This window comes from Micromys minutus (genome assembly GCF_963924665.1).
Source record: "Micromys minutus genome assembly, chromosome: 11".
Classification (NCBI taxonomy): Eukaryota; Metazoa; Chordata; class Mammalia; order Rodentia; family Muridae; genus Micromys; species Micromys minutus.
The window spans coordinates 41863517-41883271 of record NC_137980.1 but is presented as its reverse complement, the minus strand read 5'-3'; the positions used below and the strand labels follow the sequence as shown (position 1 = coordinate 41883271).

Below are 19755 nucleotides of genomic sequence, written 5' to 3'. Positions count from 1 at the left end.
GAGAGAGGCCAAGCCATGTGTGGTATGCGTGTGTGTATGGTGGTGTTTGTGTGTGGGGGGGTGTGTGGTGTGGTGTGTGTGGTGGTGTATGTGTGTGTGTGTGGTATGTGTGTACATGTGTGGTGTGGTGTATATGGTGGTGGTGTGCGTGTATGGTGTATGGTGTGTGTGTGGTGTGTATGTGGTGTGTGTCTGTGGTGTATAGTGTATGTGTGTTTGTTTGCACTGTGGTGTGGGGTGTGTGTGGTATGTGGATGTGTGTGTGTGTGTGTGTGTGGTATGTATGTATGTGTATGGTGTGGTGGTGGTGGTGTGTGTGTGGTGTATATGTGGTGTGTATGTGGTGTGTGTGTGGTGTGTGGATGTGTGTGTATGTGGTATGTGTGTGTGTGTGTGTGTGTGGTGTGTATGTGGTGTGTGTCTGTGGTGTATAGTATATGTGTGTTTGTTTGCACTGTGGTGTAGGGTGTGTGTGGTATGTGGATGTGTGTGTGTGTGTGTGTGTGGTATGTATGTATGTGTATGGTGTGGTGGTGGTGTGTGTGTGGTGTGTGTGGTGTGTGAATGTGTGTGTGTGGTGTGTGTATGTGTGTGGTATCTGTGTGTATGGTGTGTGTGTGGTGTGTGTGGTGTGTGAATGTGTGTGTGTGGTGTGTGTATGTGTGTGGTATGTGTGTATGTGTATGGTGTGGTGGTGGTGGTGGTGTGTGTGTATGGTGTGTGTGTGGTGTGTGTATTTGTGGTGTGTGTGTGGTGTGTGTGTGTGTGTGGTGTGTGTATTTGTGGTGTGTGTATGGTGTGTGTGTGGTGTGTGTATGGTGTGTGTGTAGTGTGTGTGGTGTGTGTTTGTATGGTTGTGAGTGTGGTGTGGTAAATGTGGTGTGGTATGTATGGTGTGGTGTATATGTATGGGTGTGTGTTTGTGTGGTTGTGTGTGTGGTTTGAGGAGTCAATACACTCAGAGTACCAGCATCTCCTAGAGACAGAGGTGGGCTGGAGGGTCTCTCACCAGAGCGTTCAAAGCAGCCCAGTCCTGCAGACACTTTCACTTCTGTCTTCTGTGTCCAGAACTCACTTCTGTGGCTTACTGTCATCAGGTCTGAGGTCATCTGTCATCTGAGCTCTAGGGAACCAATCCACTCACACTGAGAAAGAGAGAGAGAGGAAAATGAAATTATTGCGGCATATTATTTTAACCAGCTTGACAAAGATCTCAAGGTCTGATAGCGGTCAGCCAGCGCCGGTTCTGAGAAGCACTTGGTTTTCTTCCCCGGCAGGAAGATATGTAAATGGATGTCATCGTCCCAGAGTTGATGTGACAAATTCTGCCAAAATGACAAATGAGTTTTTTCTTTTGACCCAACAATTCTGCTTCTAGGATTTGCCCAACACATTAAACAAAACAAAACAAACAAACAAAACACTTGTATCCAAGGAATTCCCTGGCATAAGCCTGTAACCTAGCACCAGGGGGAGCGAGGGTCACTAGTTTTGAGTTCGTTCTAGGCTTACATATCGAAGATGGGGATGGGGAGTGGACAGGAGAAGCTGAGGCAGAAGGTTTATAGCAGATTCAAGTCTAGCCTGGGCTACATAGTGAGTTCCAAGCCAGCCTGAACTACATAGCCCAGCCTATTTGGAGTAAAGAAGGAGGTGGGGGAGGAAGAGGAGGAGGAAAAAGGGGAGGGGAAGGGAAACTTGGTGGCACACAACCAGGATGCTAGTACTGCAGAGCAAGAGCCAAGAACAGCAGAAATTCTAAATCACAGGGTCTTACTATGCACTCCTGTCTGGCTCGGAACTCTATTGTGTAGACCAGGTTGGCTTTAAAATCATAGAGAAGGGCTGGAGGGATGGCTCAGTGGTGAAGAGCACTGGCTACTCTTCCAGAAGTCCTGAGTTCAATTCCCAGCAACCACACGGTGGCTCACAACCATCTGTAATGGGATCTGATGCCCTCTTCTTGTGTGTCTGAAGACAGTTACAGTGTACTTATATATAATAAATATATAAATCTTTAAAATTACAGAGAACCTGCCCCTGCCTCCCGAGAACAGAAGGAACACCTGGCTATGTTCCCTTTGTGGGTGAATGTCTTCTTCTTTGGCCCTCCAGACATTTTCCATCTTTTTCTGAAGATCCCACTTCAGCCACACAGCTGCATGCTGACCTCCTTCGTGAAGCCTGCCAGCCTTCTTGGGCCCTAATTTTAAAGATCTAGAGCCTCTCCTCTCCTTTTCCTGCCTCCTTCTGGCAGCTGCCAAGATTTACAGCTTGCCTCCCCTCAAACTCTCCCAGACTCTTAACAAGCTGGTCCTTAAGGAGGAGGAGGGGGGAGGAGGAAGAGGAGGAGGGGAGGAGGAAGAAGAGAAGGGGAAGAGGAGGAAGAGGGAGAGGAGGAGAAGAGGGAGGGGGAGGGAGAGGAGGAGGGAGGAGGAGGAGAGAGAGAGAAGGAGGGAGAGGAGGAGGGGGGAGGAGGAAGAGGAGTGCACATTTCCAAAGAATGGTGGGAGACTGAGTGAATGGAATTGACTAGTGTGGGCAAACCCGAGAATCTGGTTCTCTGGTTCAGGCAGAGCCATGGCCAGAGGCCTTGATGTGATCAAAGAGTTGGGCTTTGTGGGAAGACAGAGCAATCCATCCTCTTTCAGGACTCTAAATGACTCCCATTCAAGTCAACAACTTTATTAATTAATTGGGCATCCGACATATCCCAGAGCAGTGCTCAAAGCTGGAGGGACTTGTGTGCATAATAATTCACAATAATTCACGGATACATCCACTCATTTTCAAAGGCTTAAGTTTGTTTATTTTTTCCTGTGCAGGTTTAAAAGACCTCAAAAGTTCCACTGCTCCAAAATCAAATTACACACAACTAAAAAGAATATCCATAATCCTGCTAAACCCTTGCAATTTCTCAGAGAGTCAGAAGAAGCAAGGGCAGCGCGACTCCCCACAACCCCAAGGCTACTGGGGTGCCTGGCTGACTCCAGTCTTGAGGATCTACAGAAGGAAGGTACTGAGAGCCACCCCTGGTGACTGCATCAATAGCTGGACCCCAAACCGTGTGGGTCAATCTGGAGACGGTGCCATTGTGAAAGGAAGGCGCCAGCCACTAGTTAATTATTTCCCATAGGCTTTTCAAACCCACACAGCCAACTTTCTATTCCTTTGTCTTCTTTGCAGCTTCTAAATGTGAAAAAGAAAACAAAACCTCTTTTTGTCCCAATTTTTAGTCTTTGGATGTTTTTTGAAGTGGTTTTCTGTTTTGTTGTTTTGTTCGGAGACAGTGTCTCATTATGTAGCCCAGGCTGGCCTAGAATTCAAAGTATAGACCAGGCTGGCCTTGAACTCACAGATATCTGCCTACTTCAACATTACTGTTTTGTTTTTCTGAGGCAAGGTTTCTCTGCGTAGCCCTAGCTGTCCTATAACTAGTTCTGTAGACCAGGCTAGCCTCAAACTCAAAGAAGTCCACCCGCCTCTACCTCCAAGTGCTGGGATTAAAGGCATGAGCAACCACTCCCTGGCATGTTTCGTTTTGATCTTACCGTGTTGCTCATGCTGGCCTTGAGTTTAAAATCTGTCTTACTCTCCCTTGTGGGGTCCAAGTACAGAATACACGCACACATACCCACATACCCATTTACTGTTTTTTTCTTCTTCCATAAAATACTAGCATGGTTAAACTGCCGCATCTGAAAAAGTCAAATGCCAGCCCCTCTCTTGTTTGTCTTATCCTACGGTGGCTCCAGTTTGTATATCAGAGGTATTTATCATTTGTCATTGCTAGATGAAGACACAACCTCTGTTCCTTTCTTTCTTCCTCTCTCTCTCTCTCTCTCTTCTTCTTCTTCTTCTTCTTCTTCTCCTCCTCCTCCTCCTTCTTTTCTTGAATTACAAAGCCACTTTTAATACTTTGGGGTGTGCCCACAGGAATAAAACAATACTGGGAAGAGGTAACCCCCTCACCCCCAGGAGTGGCCCTGAAGGAGAGGCTACCTGAGGGGAAGGAAGCACAAAAGGAGCCCTCTACAGACTCAGGGCAAAGGGAACACCATCGGTGTGGGACCAGTGAGCACCACAGGAAGAAAGTTAAGCATGGTGGGACTGGCTCCAGGCAAACAGGCACACGGCAAGAGGGTTGGACCGAAGCTACAGAGCTGCTTGGGTTCCTCCTTCTCATTCGCCTTTTCTGCTGCATGATCTCGGGTAGAGATGATGGGGCACTCTGCTTGCGGGTCGGCAGCAGAAAGTCCATCATCTGGCGCCTTCCCTTAACCGAGTTGCTCTGTGCTCCTCTGGCGGGCGAGCTCTCGCTGGTTACCGTGGGTCGTGGCCACTGCAGCGGCTCCAACCTGCCTCCGTTGAGTCCTCTGGTTCCCTTTTTTTGTTTGTTTGTTAAGATTTCTTTCTTTCATGTTAAGTACACTGCCATTGCCTTAAGACACATCAGAATAGTCATGAACCACCATGTTGGTTGCTGGAAATGGAACTCAGGACCTCTGGAAGAGCAGTCAGTGCTCTTAACCACTGAGCCATCTCTCCAGCCCGAAACCTCTGTTTCTTAGGCATTGAGTATGTGTTTAATACTGTGTAAGACGGCAACTGAGGACTTATTTGTTCCTAGCTATGATTATTTTTCATAGTCCTACCAGGATCATGTCTGGAATGCTTATAAGGCAGGTGAGCGCCCCTCCCCCATCTCTAACCCTGACTGTGTGATATTAAGCTAGTTATTTAATGTCCCCGGGCTTCTATTTTGTTTCTTTTCTTTTTAACTTTAAAAAAAAAAAGATTTATTTACTTTACATATATGAGTACACTGTAACTATTGTCAGACACACCAGAAGCGGGCATCAGATCCCATTACAGATGGTTGTGAGCCATCGTGTGGTTGCTGGGAATTGAACTCAGGACCTCTGGAAGAGCAGTCAGTGTTCTTAACCCCTGAGCTATCTCTCCAAACCCCTCCCCCCCGTTTTTTTTTTTAACTTTTAAATAAAACATTTCAAATTTATTACTATTTTATGTGTACGGATGTTTTGCTTGCCTGTGTGTATTTGGGTTCTCTTGACAAGAGCAATACACGCTCCTAAACTCTGGGACATCTCTCTCCGGCTCCCTTGGCTTTGTTTCTTGAGACAGGGTCTCATGTAGCTCAGGCTGGCCTCAACCTTACTGTGTAGCCATCCTTCAAAATGAGTTGGCAGCCACACACTGCCACTTCCTGCTTACGTGGGGCTGGGGCTTAAGCATGGAATGTGTGTGGGCCAGGCAAGCACTCCACCATAAATGCTGTGTCCCCCAAACCCATTTTCAAAATAATTAAAAAAAATTTTTTTTATGTGTTTAAGTGTTTTGACTGCACATATGTATGTAGCCTAAAAGCATATATGATGCCTGGGGAGTCCAAAGGAGTGTAGTGGAGGCCCTGGAGCTGGAGTTATAGCTTGTGATCTACAATACGGGTGCTGGGAATTGAATCCATGTCCTCTGGGAGAGCAGCCAGGGCTCTTAACCTCTGAGCCATCTCTTTAGCAACCCCCTTCGTTTTTTTTTTTTTTTTTGTATGTGTTTATTTGTTTCACATAAAGAATTAGAATTAGAATGAGGAACTGGGTGTGGTGACAAAAGACTATAATCCTAGCACTCTAAAGCCTGAGGCAGGAGGATCTGGAGTCAAAGGCTAGCCTGAGCTAATCTGTGAGACCTAATGTCAACACAAGGGCAGAAGACAAGCCTCACTGGTTGAGCATTTGCTTAGCACGAGCAAAGTGAGAGACCCAACCTCTACTATCACAAACCTAAGGAGGAAGGAAGAGAAGGCTCAGGGCGGGGTTCCGTAGCTTGCCTGCCTAGCCCTGGGCTCCACCTCCAGCATCTTATAAACTAGTTGTGGGGGTGACTCATGACTCTCATCCCAACACTTTTGAGACAGGGAGGGGAGAATCAGAAGTTCAAGGTCATTCTTAGGTACTTAGGGAATTTGAGGCCAGCCTTGGCTAACAGGAGATCCTTCCTCAAACGACCAATGAAAGCAAGGGAAGTCAAAGTTCTATGAGGTGTCATCCTGTCTACCCCACCCTGGCACAGCATAGGGGGGCATGACGGTGACACAGAAAGCGATGGGCTATTTACTCAGAACATGCTGGGGACAGGCCCACGTCCATCCTGCCCTGTGGCCTCTGCAGTCAGCTTAGATCTCCATTGCCCTTTATGGAGCAGGGGACACAGATCGCAGAGTTATTTGGTACATGCTGCCTGCAGACTTCATCTGAGAAACGGGAAGGAAAAGATACTGTTACAAGGAGCTTCATAAGCCTTCTGGGCCACACGGGGGTGTCACACATGGCCAAGTTTAGGCTCTGGGGACACAAGACCACATCAGTAAATGAACTAGTGGTGATTTTTTTTTTTTTTTAAAGACAAAGTTTCTTTGCCCTGGCTGTTCTGAAACTCATTCTGTAGATCGGGCTGACTTGGAACTCAGAGCTCTGCCAGCCTCTGCCTCCTGAGTGCAGGGCTCAAAGTCATGCACCACCTCCATCCGGCTACCACTGGCGACCCTGATCACCTCCACCTCTTGTGCCAATCATCTCATCCAGGTTGACAAGAGGAGGACAGATGTCAGCAGCCATGACAGTGGTGATTCCTTCCTGTGAAATGTACAGAAACCTTCAGCATAATCCGCACAGGTTCTCGGGTCCCTGGGCTTGGCCACAGACCTCAGCAAGAGCAGAAGTGTCCAGCCAGCAGCTTTATGTTCCCCTGGGGTGTGTGTGTGTGTGTGTGTGTGTGTGTGTGTGTGTGTGTGTGTGTGTAAGTTGTGCAGGTATGTAGAGATCTGGGGGTAACAGCAAGTGTCTTTTTTGTTAATTTTCTCTCACACATACTTAGGCAGAATCTCTCACCTGCACCCAGAACTTGCTGATTCGGCTAGTCTAGCTAGCCAGTTTGCTCTGGGGATCCCCTGTCTCTGCCTCCCAAGTGATAGGGTTGGAGACTTGTCTGCCATGCCTGCCTGGCATTTATGTGGTGTTAAGGATCCAAACTCCTGTCTCCACAACTGTGGCAGCAAGCTCTTTACTGGTTAAGCTGTCTCCCCAACACTGTTACACCCTCTTAGTTTTTAAAATGAAGGTGCTCTTGATTGTATTAAGTAACAGGTTTCTCAGAACCAAGTCCTTGTGATGCAGTCACTGTGAATGCCTTTAACACCAACACTCGGGAGCCAGAGCTCCGTGATTTCAAGGCCAACCATGGCTACACATACAGAAAAGAAAAACCAAGTTCTATCCCTGGCCCTGAGGCCAGTCTTGCAATTTCCTGACAGGGGAACTGTTTGAGATGCTGCATGTTAGCGGGAAGGGGTTGGAGTGGGACAAAGTCCAGGGCAAACTGGCTGAGGACCTGCCCTGCCCAGGGAAGGTGTAGGTTTCCAGCCCAGCCTTACTGTCTAAGCTCCTTTGCAAACTTAAGCTGCTGGAATTGAACTTCAGGCTCAGATGAGTGGCAGAGGGAGAAAGGACTGTTTGCACACTGTAATGTGAATCTAAACACTGGCAATAGCAGGTGAAAGTCTGCTGCTATTGACTTTGAAAGTGATCGCCCTGGCAGGAGAGCCTTCCCCACACTCCTGCAGCCTCCTCACAGGCTAAATTGACTCGTTTGGTCTTTTCTTCTTAAACCATGGGAGTGATGAAACGCCCCCCCCCCCTTCCTTTTATGTTCTTTCTTAACATGCCAGGAAAAACAAAGCCGGCTTTCAATTCCCAACGCTCCTGTCAACTGCTCAGCTCCAGCTAGGAATTAGCAAAAACAGCAAAACAACCAATTCAGAAATCTCTGTGATTTAGGATCAACCAGAAGCCCCTCCCCGGGTTACCACCCTCTACTTACAGAGGATACTGTAATGAGATTTGTTTAATGAAGGAAGAAGTTACTGCTTAGCTAAGTATGCTGGCTCATGCCTGTAATCCCAACATTTGGAAGACTGAGGCAGGAGGATTGTCACAAGTTGGAGACCAACCTGTACTACATCGGGAATTCCAGAGTAAGACCTTGTCCCAAAACAAAAGAAAAAAATCATTTATTGAATACCTATTGCATTCTAATGTTTATGTACTGTCTCAGTGTTTGCTCAGAGAGAGACAAGACTAACCTTGGGACACATAGCACATGAATGAAGTTGGTCTTGCATAGCAGTTGGCTCATGAGGCAACCCATGTTCTGTTTCCCATGTGGCCCCTTGCCTACTTCAGATCTGGGTCAAGTCTATGATGTGAGCACAAGACATCCTGGACATTTACATCACCACACTTCTTAAATTTCTTGTTGTTTTGAGAAGGCTCTTTTTTCCCCCAACCAAGTCAGGTGGAAACTCACTATCCTGGAACTTACTCTGTAGACCAGGCTGGCCTGGAACTCAAATCTCCTTGTTCCTGTTTCAGGAATGAGAGGATTAAGGGGATATAAGGCACATAGCACTACCACCTGGCTGAGCCAAGGATCTCGGAGCCCAACCTGATCTGAACTGTGTGTAGCCAGTGCTAGACCTGAACTTCTAATTGTCCTGCCTCCACTTCCCAAGCGCTGGGATTGTTGGTGTGCAGTTCTACCATTGAGGCTGTGCTGTGGATGGAACCCAGGGCCCACAGGCTAGACAAAAACCTTAGCTGAGCTACAGCTCTATCATGACAAAGACTAAGACTTATCCCTAGAAGTTAACTATATAAACTTTCTCGGGTCATAATATATACCATCTGTCTTTTTCTTTGTCTTTTATAAAAAGGCTTTTTTTTGGGGGGGGGGCAGAATTTCCCTGTCATTTTTTTAGGGTGCCTGATTCCCACAGGATGAGTGTAACTCTTCATTGTCTTTGCTTTCCTACCCCCAAGTCCCTTCTATCTAAAAACAAAGACAGCTTACAGAAACAACAGAGGACAAAGCTACTCTGAGAGTACAGCCTCAGACTCTCAGGACTTAGAAGACTGGGGAAGGAGAATTTTGGTGTGGGGGCCTAGGCTAAGTAGCCAGACTCAGACTTAACAAATCATTAAACAAACAAACAAATGGGAAGTGGATGAAATTATCAGCTAATCTAGGCTGCACCCACACCTTTAATCCCAATAATGGGGGGGCAGAGGTAGGTAGCTCTCTGGGAGTTTGGGGCCAGCCTGGTCTACCTAATAAGTTTCAGGACAGCCAAGGCCACACTGTGAGACCTGTGTCAAAACCAGAAAACAAACAAAGACAATTGAACAAGCAAAAAATATGAGGTTCATGAGATAAGTAACTCAGTAATAAGATTGTCTGACATGTTCTGTCTATGAACAAGTTTATCTCTTGGCTATAGGTGAAGTTCAGTGGCAGAGCATGCTTAGGGCCCTGGCCTACACTTTTTATTTTTACTTTATATACATTGGTGTTTTGCCTGCATGTAGGTCTGTTTGAGGGTATTGGATCCCCTGGTTGCTGGGAATTGAACCCAGGTCTTCTGAAAGAGCAGCCAGTGCTCTTAACCACTGAGCATTTCTCTAGCCCCCCTCACTCTTTTTCTCTTCCAAGACTGGGTTTCTCTGTGTAGCCCTGGCTTTCGGATTAAAGGCTTGTGCCACCACTGCCCGGCTTCTTTGTTTTGTTTGTTTTTAAATTAAGATTTAAGAGTTCTGGCTGGGCAGTGGCTGACACACTACCTTTAATCACAATCAATCTATCAACCAATGTTTTGCCTACCTGTATGTTTAGGCACCACATGTGTGTCTGGTGCCCAAAGAGGCCAGAAGAGGGCATCAGATCCCCCAGAACTGAAGTTAAAGACAGTTAAGTTATGAGCTGACACGTGGGTGCTGGGAATCGAACTCAGGTCCTCTGTAACAGTAGTCCATATTCAGAACTGTGCAGTCAACTCTCTAGCTCCTGGATTCTACTCTTTGCATGAGAGAGAGATAGAGAGAAGGAGGAGGAGGAGGAGGAGGAGGAGGAGGAGGAGGAGGGGGAGGGAGGGGAGGGGGAGGGGGGAGGGTGAGGGGGAGGGGGAGGAGGAAGAGGAGGGGGAGGAGGAGGAGGAGGAGGAAGAGGAGGAGGAGGAGGAGGAGGAGGAAGAGGAGGAGGAGGAGGAGGAGAAGAAGAGAGCTGAAGCACAAACCCTTTCTCAGATTTCATGGATACTTGTGAAAGCTGTTGTTCTCTGCTTTGTCCACGTCTTTAGAGAACCAAGAAGCCATCGAAACGAGCATGGTTGAAATCCCAGCAGTGAGGAGGCTAAAGCAGGAGCGGTGTAAGATCAAGGCCAGCCTGGGCTGAACAGAGACCCTTCCTGAAAGCAAAAAAGGAAAAGTGAACTCAAAGCTGAGCATTTGGGAGGCCAGCCTGTACCGAACCGTGAGACCCTGTTACTAACTAATTAAAAACAAAAGAAACCCCTTTTGTATTGGGGAGTTTGGAGACTTTGGAGGTCTCCAGCATCCTAGAAGGAGACACTGCCCCAGTGTCTTACCCTTCTAAACAAAAGGTCCTTTGGGGTGTGTGCCAGAAATCTGGGGCCTACTGCCTCTGCCACTCTCCCCCCCCTCCTGCCACCACTCAAAGCAAACAACCACGAAGAGGCCCCTAGGGACAGAGGAGGGCTGTCAATCAACCGGTTGCTGGCTGGCTGGCGACTTGAGCAAGAGATAAATACCTATTATGCAAAGGCTGAAGTGTGGGCATTACTGCTGCAGGGTTCTAATAGAAGGCTCAACCCAGGGGGGAGGGGAGGGAAAGGAAGAAGAGGGAGAGGGGGAGAGCAGGGGAAGGGGAGGGGACACCACTTCTCCCAAGGTGACCAAGTACCTATGATCTCACTGATCTAGCAGCTGAGAGCAGCTTTTATTTATTTATTTTTTTAAAAAGGGGGTCTCTCTAGTTAGCCCATCATCCTGTAATTTAAATAGACCATGCTGGCCTTGTATTCACAGAGATGCCCTTGCCTCTGCCTCCCTAGTGCTAGGATTAAAGGTAAGCAACATCACACCCAGCTCATGTATCTTTTTTTGAGGTTGAAAACGAAACCCAGGCCTTTCCTGCCATCACCCATATTCCCATGGTATTCACCAAAAGTCACATGGCATGCTTGTCCAGGGGAGAGCTCACTTTATTTGTAATCAGTCCAAGCATCATTTAAGGAAGGGAACAAAACTCCAATTCCTAAATTGTTCTGTGTGCTTGGCTTGGAAAGTATGTATGTGGTTTGTGCACAAGTGTGTGTGTGTGTCTGGTTTGTATGTGAGTGTGTATGTTTGCTATCTGGGGTATGAGAGGTGTGTGTCTGGTGTATGTGAATGAATATGTGTGTGTGTGTGTATGGAGTATGTGGTGCCTGTGTGGTTTGCGTGTGGAGTTATATATGTGTGAGTTTGTGTGTCAGGTACGTATGTGTTGTGTGTCTATGGGGTATGTGGTTTGTGTGTATGTGTGTCCTATCTCTGTGGTATGTGAAGTGTGTATGTGTGGGTGTGGGGGATATGTGGAGTATGTGTGGTGTTGGTGGTGGTTTGTGTGTGAGTATGTGTGCATGTGTGTGAGATGCTGGGGGTAGGGCCCCACAAACCATAGTTCTTAGAGCAGAGCTAAGCTGACCAAACACTCCAAAACTTGGCTTCCGGTTAGCTGAGTCATCAGTGGACAGTATTTCCTTAGCCTCAGGGTTAGAGTCACAGGCAGCATGTGACCTGGCCTCAGGCAATGAATGTCAGCTTTAGCTAGAGCTCCAGGAGGGGAATATACTCTCCTCTCTCTCACTCTCTCTCTCTTTCTCTCTCTCTCACTCTCTGTCTCTCTCTCCTCTCTTTCTCTCCCTCCTCCGCCCCCCCCCCCAGAAACTATCTTTGGCATTTGCATCTATTTATTTAGTCAATTAGCTATGTGTGTGTGTGTGTGAGTGTATGTGTGTGTGTGTATGTGTGTGTGTCACTGGCAAAAAAAAACTTTTTAGGAATCAGGTCTTCCCTCACACCATATGGGTTTCTCGAGAGGGAACTCAGATTTGAAGGTGAGCACCTCATCTGTCTATCTGCTGGGACTCCTCACTGGCTCCCATTTTCTGGTTTTAACTTTCTCTTTTCCTTTCTCCCACCTTTCCTTCATCTCCTTTCCTCTCTTTTTTCTTTTTGTTTCCTTGAACTAGGGCCTCAAGGCTGCCCTTAAACTAGCCATGTATCTAAGGAATGCCCTGAATTCCTGACCTTACCCCCACCTCCCTGGAGCTAAGGACACAGGCTTTCACTGTCACACCTGGTTCTAGGGTGTGGTTGCTGACAGGCTACTAACAGAGCTACTTCCCCAGGCCAACTTTCCCTTTTCTTTTCCTGAATGTTAACTAAGCCTCCTGTCTAGGCTTTCCAAAGGCTAAGTTTCAAAACATTTACTCTTGGACTTGTATCACCAACTGAAATGATGTCTTTGGAAACTTTAAAATTAAATTGTATTTGTTATTAGTGAATGTGTGTGAGGGAAGGCATGCTCCTAGCAAGGTATACAGGTGGAAATCAAAGACAGCTTCAGAGACTCAGAGCCATCTTTGCACAGTGGGACCCTCAGATCAAACTCAGGTGGTTAGGCTGATTGGCATGCATGTCTACCCTCTGTGGCATCTTGCTGGCCTTGTAAATAGTTAGCTTTTACATCCCTTGGCTTATATCTATGTGTCACCGTTCACTTGTGAATAGCAGAAAACAAAGCAGCAGAAACACCGTCAAGGAGAAATGTAATAGTGTGCTCAGAGAAACTCCCAGGCTGAGACTTCATCTCAGGCAAAACAAAGCAAAGGGAGCTGAGCCTCAGATCCTCACTTAAGTTAGTAAAGCGCTTAAGCAAGCATGAAGTCCTAAACTCAAGCCCCAGCTCCAGGGAAATCAGGATGCACAGGGAGAAGCCCGCTACTGAGAGGTGGATGCAGAAGAATCGGAAGTGTAAACTCACCCTCAGGTGTATCTGCAGTATGAGGGTAGCCTAGCACACACAAATCCCCATCTCAATCAAAACCAAATCATCAAAGCACAAGCACATCTCCAGAAGGGTCATGATGCCAAAAAAGAGTATAAAACTCTGATTGGCCGAAGCTAATCTTGACCCTTTGAACCCCAAAGTGAGTTTTTTGTTTTGTTTTGTTCCTGAACCAAACAGATCAAGAATGTAGATGAGGTACTGACAAAAATATATTCGTATAGTTTTATTCCAAAATGCTCTTTAAAATCTGTACATGTATCTCTCTTTTTAAAAAATAAAGTTGTTGAGATCAAGGCCAGCCTGCTCTGTCTACATGGTGAGTTCCAGGATAGCCAGAGTTGCAGTGTGAGACTAGGTTTGGAAAAAAGTAGATAAGAATCTGGAAAGAAGATAAAGCTTAGTGGCTTTTGGCTCTTTCAGAAGACCCAAGTTCAGTTCCCAGCACCCAACAACGGGTTCTAACCTGGGGATCCACAAGGTGGAAAGACAGAGACGAGGCCTAAAGCTTTTCCTGACTTACGCATGTACACCGGGGCATCCATGTGGACACCTCTGGACACATGAACAAGATACGTAAAATTGTGTGTGTGTGTGTGTGTGTGTGTGTGTGTGTGTGTGTGTGAGAGAGAGAGAGAGAGAGAGAGAGAGAGAGAGAGAGAGAGAGAGAGAGAGAGCTGTGAAAACCGCAATGCCACTACCAGCTTTGATTTTGAGGAACCAGATGAACACCTGCTGATCCCAGCATGCTTTGCGGCTGGGCAGCAGAGTTGCTGGGCCCTCCTTTGGTTCCATCATAGATTCCTGTAGGCAGGCAACACTTTTGCACTTAGTCTTTTACTCCTGACTATCAGAGGCTTATGAGTCACCCGGGAGGATCTTTGTAAAGTGCAGATTCTGGCTTCAGGAAGGTCTATGTGCATTTCCAGGTCTCCCTCTGGGCAGCAAGAGGTCAGAATGCTTCTGGACATTGTCTCAGCCTCCAGGGAAACACGGTTGAGTAAGAAGACAGGTTCAGGTCTTCTGTTTGTCTAGGACAGGTCTCACTAAGTAGCCCTCATTGGCCTGGAATCTGCTATATAAATCACAATCGGGATGGAGGTCGATCCATCAGCTTGTGCCCACACTCCCAGCCTCTTCCTTTTTTTTTGGATTTATTTAATTATTTAGGTGCATGTGTATTTTGCCTGCATGTATGTATATGTACATTACCTGGAACTGAAGTTATAGGCAGTTGTGGATTACCATGTGGATGCTGAGCAGTTACTGCTAAGCCATGGCTTTCTGACTTTTGTTAGTAGTTGATGTTTTGAGATAGAGTCTTGGTGAGATCCAACCTCTTGCCTTTGCCCTCTGAGCGCTGAAGTCACAAGTATGGATTACTAGCTTTGGCCAAAGTTTCTTTTCAAAAGGAATGTAAGCCAAAAGGTGAGTTGATTTGGAATATATGTACATTTGTATGTATAATCAAGGGTTTCTCTGTTTTGGAGCTCACTCTGTAGAGTTGGCCTCTAACTTTGAGATCTACCTGCCTTCTGCCTTCTAAGTGCTGGAATTAAAGTCATATGCCACCACATCTAACTAGAAAAAAAATATTAACAAGATTGTTTGAGGCCATATCAAAAATCCTAAGGGCAGGGCAGGGAAAGTTGATGCATGCTTTTAATCCCAGTGCTTGGAGGTAGAGACAGATAGATGACTCTGTAAGAGTTCTGGCTAGCCTGGTCTACATAGTAAGTTCCAGGTCAGCCCAGGCTATGTAATGAAATCCTGTCTCAAAAGGAACAAAAAAGTCCTAAAGGCAGGCTTCACTCAGTAGTAGGTTGCCTGCCTAGGGGAGAAAGAGGCCCTGGGTTTTGTTGTTAGTGCTGAGAGGAAAAGGGGGAGGGGAGGAGGAGGGAGATGGTGGGAGGGACTGAGAAAGGGAGAGAGTGACAGACAGACAGACAGACAGACAGAGAGCTCCAGTGTGTGTGTGAGCTAAATTGTACTATGTGCATTCTGGATTTGACTAAGTCAAATACAGCTCATAAGCAGTGTAAGTATATTACTGGACATCATTCTCCCGCTGAATCAGAACTCCAGCAACCAACCCAGCTTTTTATTTTTTTTAATTGGAAAAAAAATAGGTTTTCATATATCCTAGATAAGCCTTTGAACTCTGCCCATTTCTCTGCCTCCAGAACAGTGTTCCACCAACACCTGGTGCTCGTGGTGCTGATGCTGGTGCTAGAGCCCAGGGCCCCCCAAGCTCCATCAACTTACTACACAGCCTCAGCTACAAACAGAAAAACTGTTGAGACCAGTTGGGCATCTGTATACACCTGTAATCTTAGCATCTGGAGGGGGGAGAAGCAAGGCGAGTGAGAGGCTCCAGGCAACTGGCCTACGTAATAAAAGTATGGGGCTAGCCTGGGATTTTATTGAGACGTCTGTCTTTAAAACAACAACAATAACGGAAAAAACAAATCTACCAACCAAAGAGCAGGCATGGGCTGGACCTAGGCCCCCTGTGTACATAGGTAGTAGGTGAGCAGCTCGGTCTTCATGTGGGTTCCCTGGTAACAGGAGCAGGGATTGCCCCTGAATCTGTTGCCTGGCTGCCTGTGGATTCTGTTCCCCAATCTGGGCCACCTTGGCCTCAGTGGGAGAGGATGCACTTAGTCCTGCAGTGATTGATATGCCCTGGGCTGGTGGGGCTTAAAGGGTGTTGATACCTAGAGAGGGCTCTCCCTTCTCAAAAGAGAAAGGGAGGGTGGACTGGGGGAAGGATCTCTGTGAGGGAGTTTGGAGGTGCTGATATTGGGGGATAAAGTGAGTAAGTAAATCTAATAAAAATTAAAATAAAACAACCCCCCCCAAAAAACAACAGATACTCAGACACATACACATATATGTACTCATCATACCCACATCTGCATGCACATGATACAGCTGGGCGTGGTGTCATGCCTACAATCCCTTGCATTTAGAAAGCTGCTAGAGGAGAGCCTCTGTGCATTTGAGACCAGCCTGGGCTAAATAACAGGAGACTATCTTCAAACAAAATAACAGAGTCTAGGTACGTGGTAGATCCCAGTAGCACCCTGGAGGCAGAAGAAAGAGCAGAAGTTCAAGGTCATTGTTGGCTACACTGAGATCCTGACTCACAAAACCAAGACGAAGCAGGGAGTGGTGGTGCATGCCTTTAGTCTCAGCACTTAGAGACATCGGCAGGTAGATATTTGTGAGTTCAAGGCCATTCTGGTCTACATAGCCGGGACAGCCAGGGCTACATGGAGAAACCAGGTCTCAAAAAAGAAAAACAAGGGGAAAAAAATAACAACGGAAACAAACAACAATAATCTCACCAAGAACAAGAGCAGTTCATATAATTGGAAACACAGAGTGTGGCCTTTTATGTGTAGGTCATGCTGGGCCTCCCAGGGTCTCCTGCTTGCTAAAGTCATGTGAGTAACCTTTGAATATTACCCCCCAACCCCAACCCCACCCCAACCCCAAGGGATTTGTCCAGATTTTCTGTATCTGTAGCTATAATCTTTTTGGTTGCTGCATAGTGTCCCGTAGTACAGGTGAACGTTTGGAGGAATTATTTCCTTGTTTGGGTTGTCACCACCTGTTTCCATGTAAAACCATTTTCTTGGCTCACAGCCAGGCCCAGGTTTTGTTTGTTTGTTTGATACTGTGTCTCTATGTAGCTCAGGCTCAACTAGGACCAGCTATGTCAACCGGGCTGGCCTTAGATTTACAGAGGTCTGTTTGCCTCTGCCTCCTGAGCGCTGGGATTAAAGGCGTGTGCCATTGTACCCTGAGACCTTGATGTTCCTGCCTCCACTACCCCAAAGCTACAGGTATCAACTTGACTACATCTGGAATGAACTTCAGTCAGAAATGGAGGGTACGCTTTCCATCCAGATCTTGAGGCTGGCTAGAAGACGCAGGCTTCTGATGGGATCTTGACTTGGGATGACGCAGGCTTTTGATCCAGATCTTGAGGCATAGTGGATATGAAAAGGTTAAGCCCAGGCAAGGTAGTACACACACCTTTAATTCTAGGAGACAGCTTTAATCCCAGGCAAGCAGCTCTCTGAATTCGAGGCCAGCCTGGGACAGAGCAAGTTCCAAATGTAGGCATGGTGGTACATATACACCCTTAATCTGGGTCATACATTCTGCTGGAGACCTACATAAGGACATTGGAGGCAGGAAGACTCACTCTTCTTTTCCTGTTTGTATTTACTTGCCAGCACAACTGTTGGGGGCCCACTTCTTCAGCTTATACAGAAGGCCAACCGAAACAACTTGCCTCATGGGACTGAGCAACTTCTAGATCCTTAGACTTCCCACTCACAGCTGCTCATTGATGGATTAGTCGGACTACAGACTAACTCATCACAATGAATTCCCTTAGTATATAGAGACAGTCCATAAGTTCTGTGACTCTAGGGAACTAATAACCCCACTGCTCTTCATGTGTTTGTTTGTTTGAGACAGAGTCTCAATAAGTAACCCTGGCTGGCCTGGAACTTTATATAGACAAGGTTGGTCTTGAACTGAAAAAAATTCCGTCTCCTGATTGCTGGGATTAAAGGGCTTGATTGGAGCTGGGGTGGACTCTACATTTGTTTCTTGCATGCTGGACCAGCACTCTACAATTAAAAAACTTTATGCATGTGAGTGTCCTGCTTGCACGTATGTCTGTGTACCGTGTGCATGGCTGGAGCTGCTGGAGGCACACAGATGGTGTGGGCCCTCATGTGAGCACTGGGAAACAAACCAGAGTACTTGTTGGGAACAAATGCTCTAGCTGAGCATCTTTCAGCCTCTTCCAACTCCCATCTTATGGTTAACTGTGATGGAAGGAACTGTGTCCCCCTTTCTGTACTAGAAGCGCATGCAGGACCTTCTGACGGCTAAGTAAGCACCCTGCCACCAGCCTTTTTGGGTGGGCTTGAATAGCCAAACTGGCCTTGAACTTGAGAACAAGCCTCTCACCTTCAGCCTTCTAGGTAGCTTGGAGTATAGGCACTGAGTTCCTTTTTGGACCTCAAGAGTATTTCAGATGTGTCATGAGGTCAGGTATGTGATAGAAACAGTCAGTTTTGTGAGGGACTGTGTGGGTCCTAGTGACTTGGTGTAGTCTTGACTTCAGGGTCATGGATGTTCTACTGTGACTCAACCTCCCCAGGCAGTTTGCCTCTATCTCCTATATGTTGGTTTGCAAACTCAAGACCCACAATATATATATTTAAATATATTCTTCCTGGAAGTCATTCTATACTCCATTTATTTTTTATTTCTTCTTGTTGGTTTTTGCTAGTTTTATTATTTAAAGCTCAGCTTTGAAAAGCAACTCTTCTGGGTTCTCTGGCTGAGAAGGTAAAGAAAGACACTTGCTGTCAAAGTGGAGGAGGAGGTGCCCACAAGTCCGTCTGCAAGTGAAGTGCACATACACTCATTAAATAATAAGTAAATAAATATGTGCAAAAAGGAAAACAACCCCTTTCCTTATTACTTTTACTCACACTCAGTTCCCTACTTCAGGGCCTGAACCCTATTGTTTGCCTCAAACTTCCTCTCTCTAAGATAAGGCTTGTTTTTTCCCCTGGGCTCCAGGAGCCACGCCCACAAGAAGCTGATCCAGGCAGGCCCTGTATTGTTCCTCTGCTCTGATAAGGCTCCCTGCTTGAGAACCTCCAACTCTTCCCTGTCTTTGGGGTGCCCGTCTCAGGGCAGCCTTTGCCATTTCTGTTAGTAGTTAGTTAATTGTCCATGTACTGTGCAACTTTGTAGCTCCTGATTGGTGGAGCATCCCCAACACTGAGGCTGAAGCTGCACCATCATCATCATGGGTGATGGCTATGTGATGGGATTGTCAGCCCACATATCCTGGAGTTTTCCGACTCCAAAACTCTGGGATAACCCGTTCCCACAGGTCTGTGGACCACACTGTCGGAATCAAGAGTCATCATTTGCATTTATAGGCTGTCAGAGATGAACTTTAGGGTTTGTGTGTGTGACAGAGAATTTATGTCCTGTTCATATGCCTGTGCATATCTGTGCGAGCATGTGGAAGCTTTCTCAATCTCTCTGCTTTGTTTTTTGTCTCTCACTGAGCCTGGAGTTCACTGACTGGGCTAGAAGGGTTGGCCAATGAACCCCAGCATCTATATGTCTCTATATCTCCAGTGCTGGGGTTACAATGTGTGCTGCCACTCTAGACATTTTCATAGCTGCTGGGGATCTGAACTCAGGTCCTTATGCTTCTGTGACAAGCAGTATGACTGATCCTCTCCAACCCCTGTTTTTGAAGCAGTCTCTCACTTATACCCATGACTGGCCTGAAACTCACCATGTAGAGTAGGCTAGCTTTAGACCTTGGAGCATCCTCCTGTTTCTGTCTACAGAGTAGATAGAAGTATAGAGGTAGGCCACCCCACTGGTACCGTTTTAAAGATTTATTCATTTCAAGACAACTTTTCTCTGTGTAACAGTCTTGGCTGTCCTGGAACTCACTTAGTAGAATATGGTGGCCTCCAATGCACAGAGATCCACCTCCGAGTACCATGGCCAGATCACTTTTTTTTTTTTTCAAGACCATCTCTCTGTACTGCCTTGGCTGTCTTGGAATTCACTAAGTATACTTGGAACTCACTAAGTAGCTTCAAACTCAGAGACACCCAGCTCTGCCTCCCGAGTACAGGGATCAAAGGCATGGACCACCACACCCACTTTTTTCCCCATTATTTTGTGTGGAACAGTGTTTTG

The 19755-nt window shown here is 46.6% G+C and overlaps 1 long non-coding RNA gene across 2 annotated transcripts in view; it reads right to left on the bottom strand.

The window, feature by feature from the left end:
• LOC308427566 overlaps positions 1 to 19755 on the bottom strand; it is a 30014-nt gene that overhangs the window by 6472 nt on the left and 3787 nt on the right. The window contains exons 3-4 of one of the 2 annotated variants that reach the window (XR_013975257.1): positions 10151 to 10321; positions 1010 to 1145 (exon numbers count right to left, since the gene is read on the bottom strand). This is a non-coding gene — a long non-coding RNA (uncharacterized lncRNA). The remainder of the gene's footprint in view (positions 1 to 1009; positions 1146 to 10150; positions 10322 to 19755) is intronic. The other variant, XR_013975258.1, reaches the window with a different exon arrangement.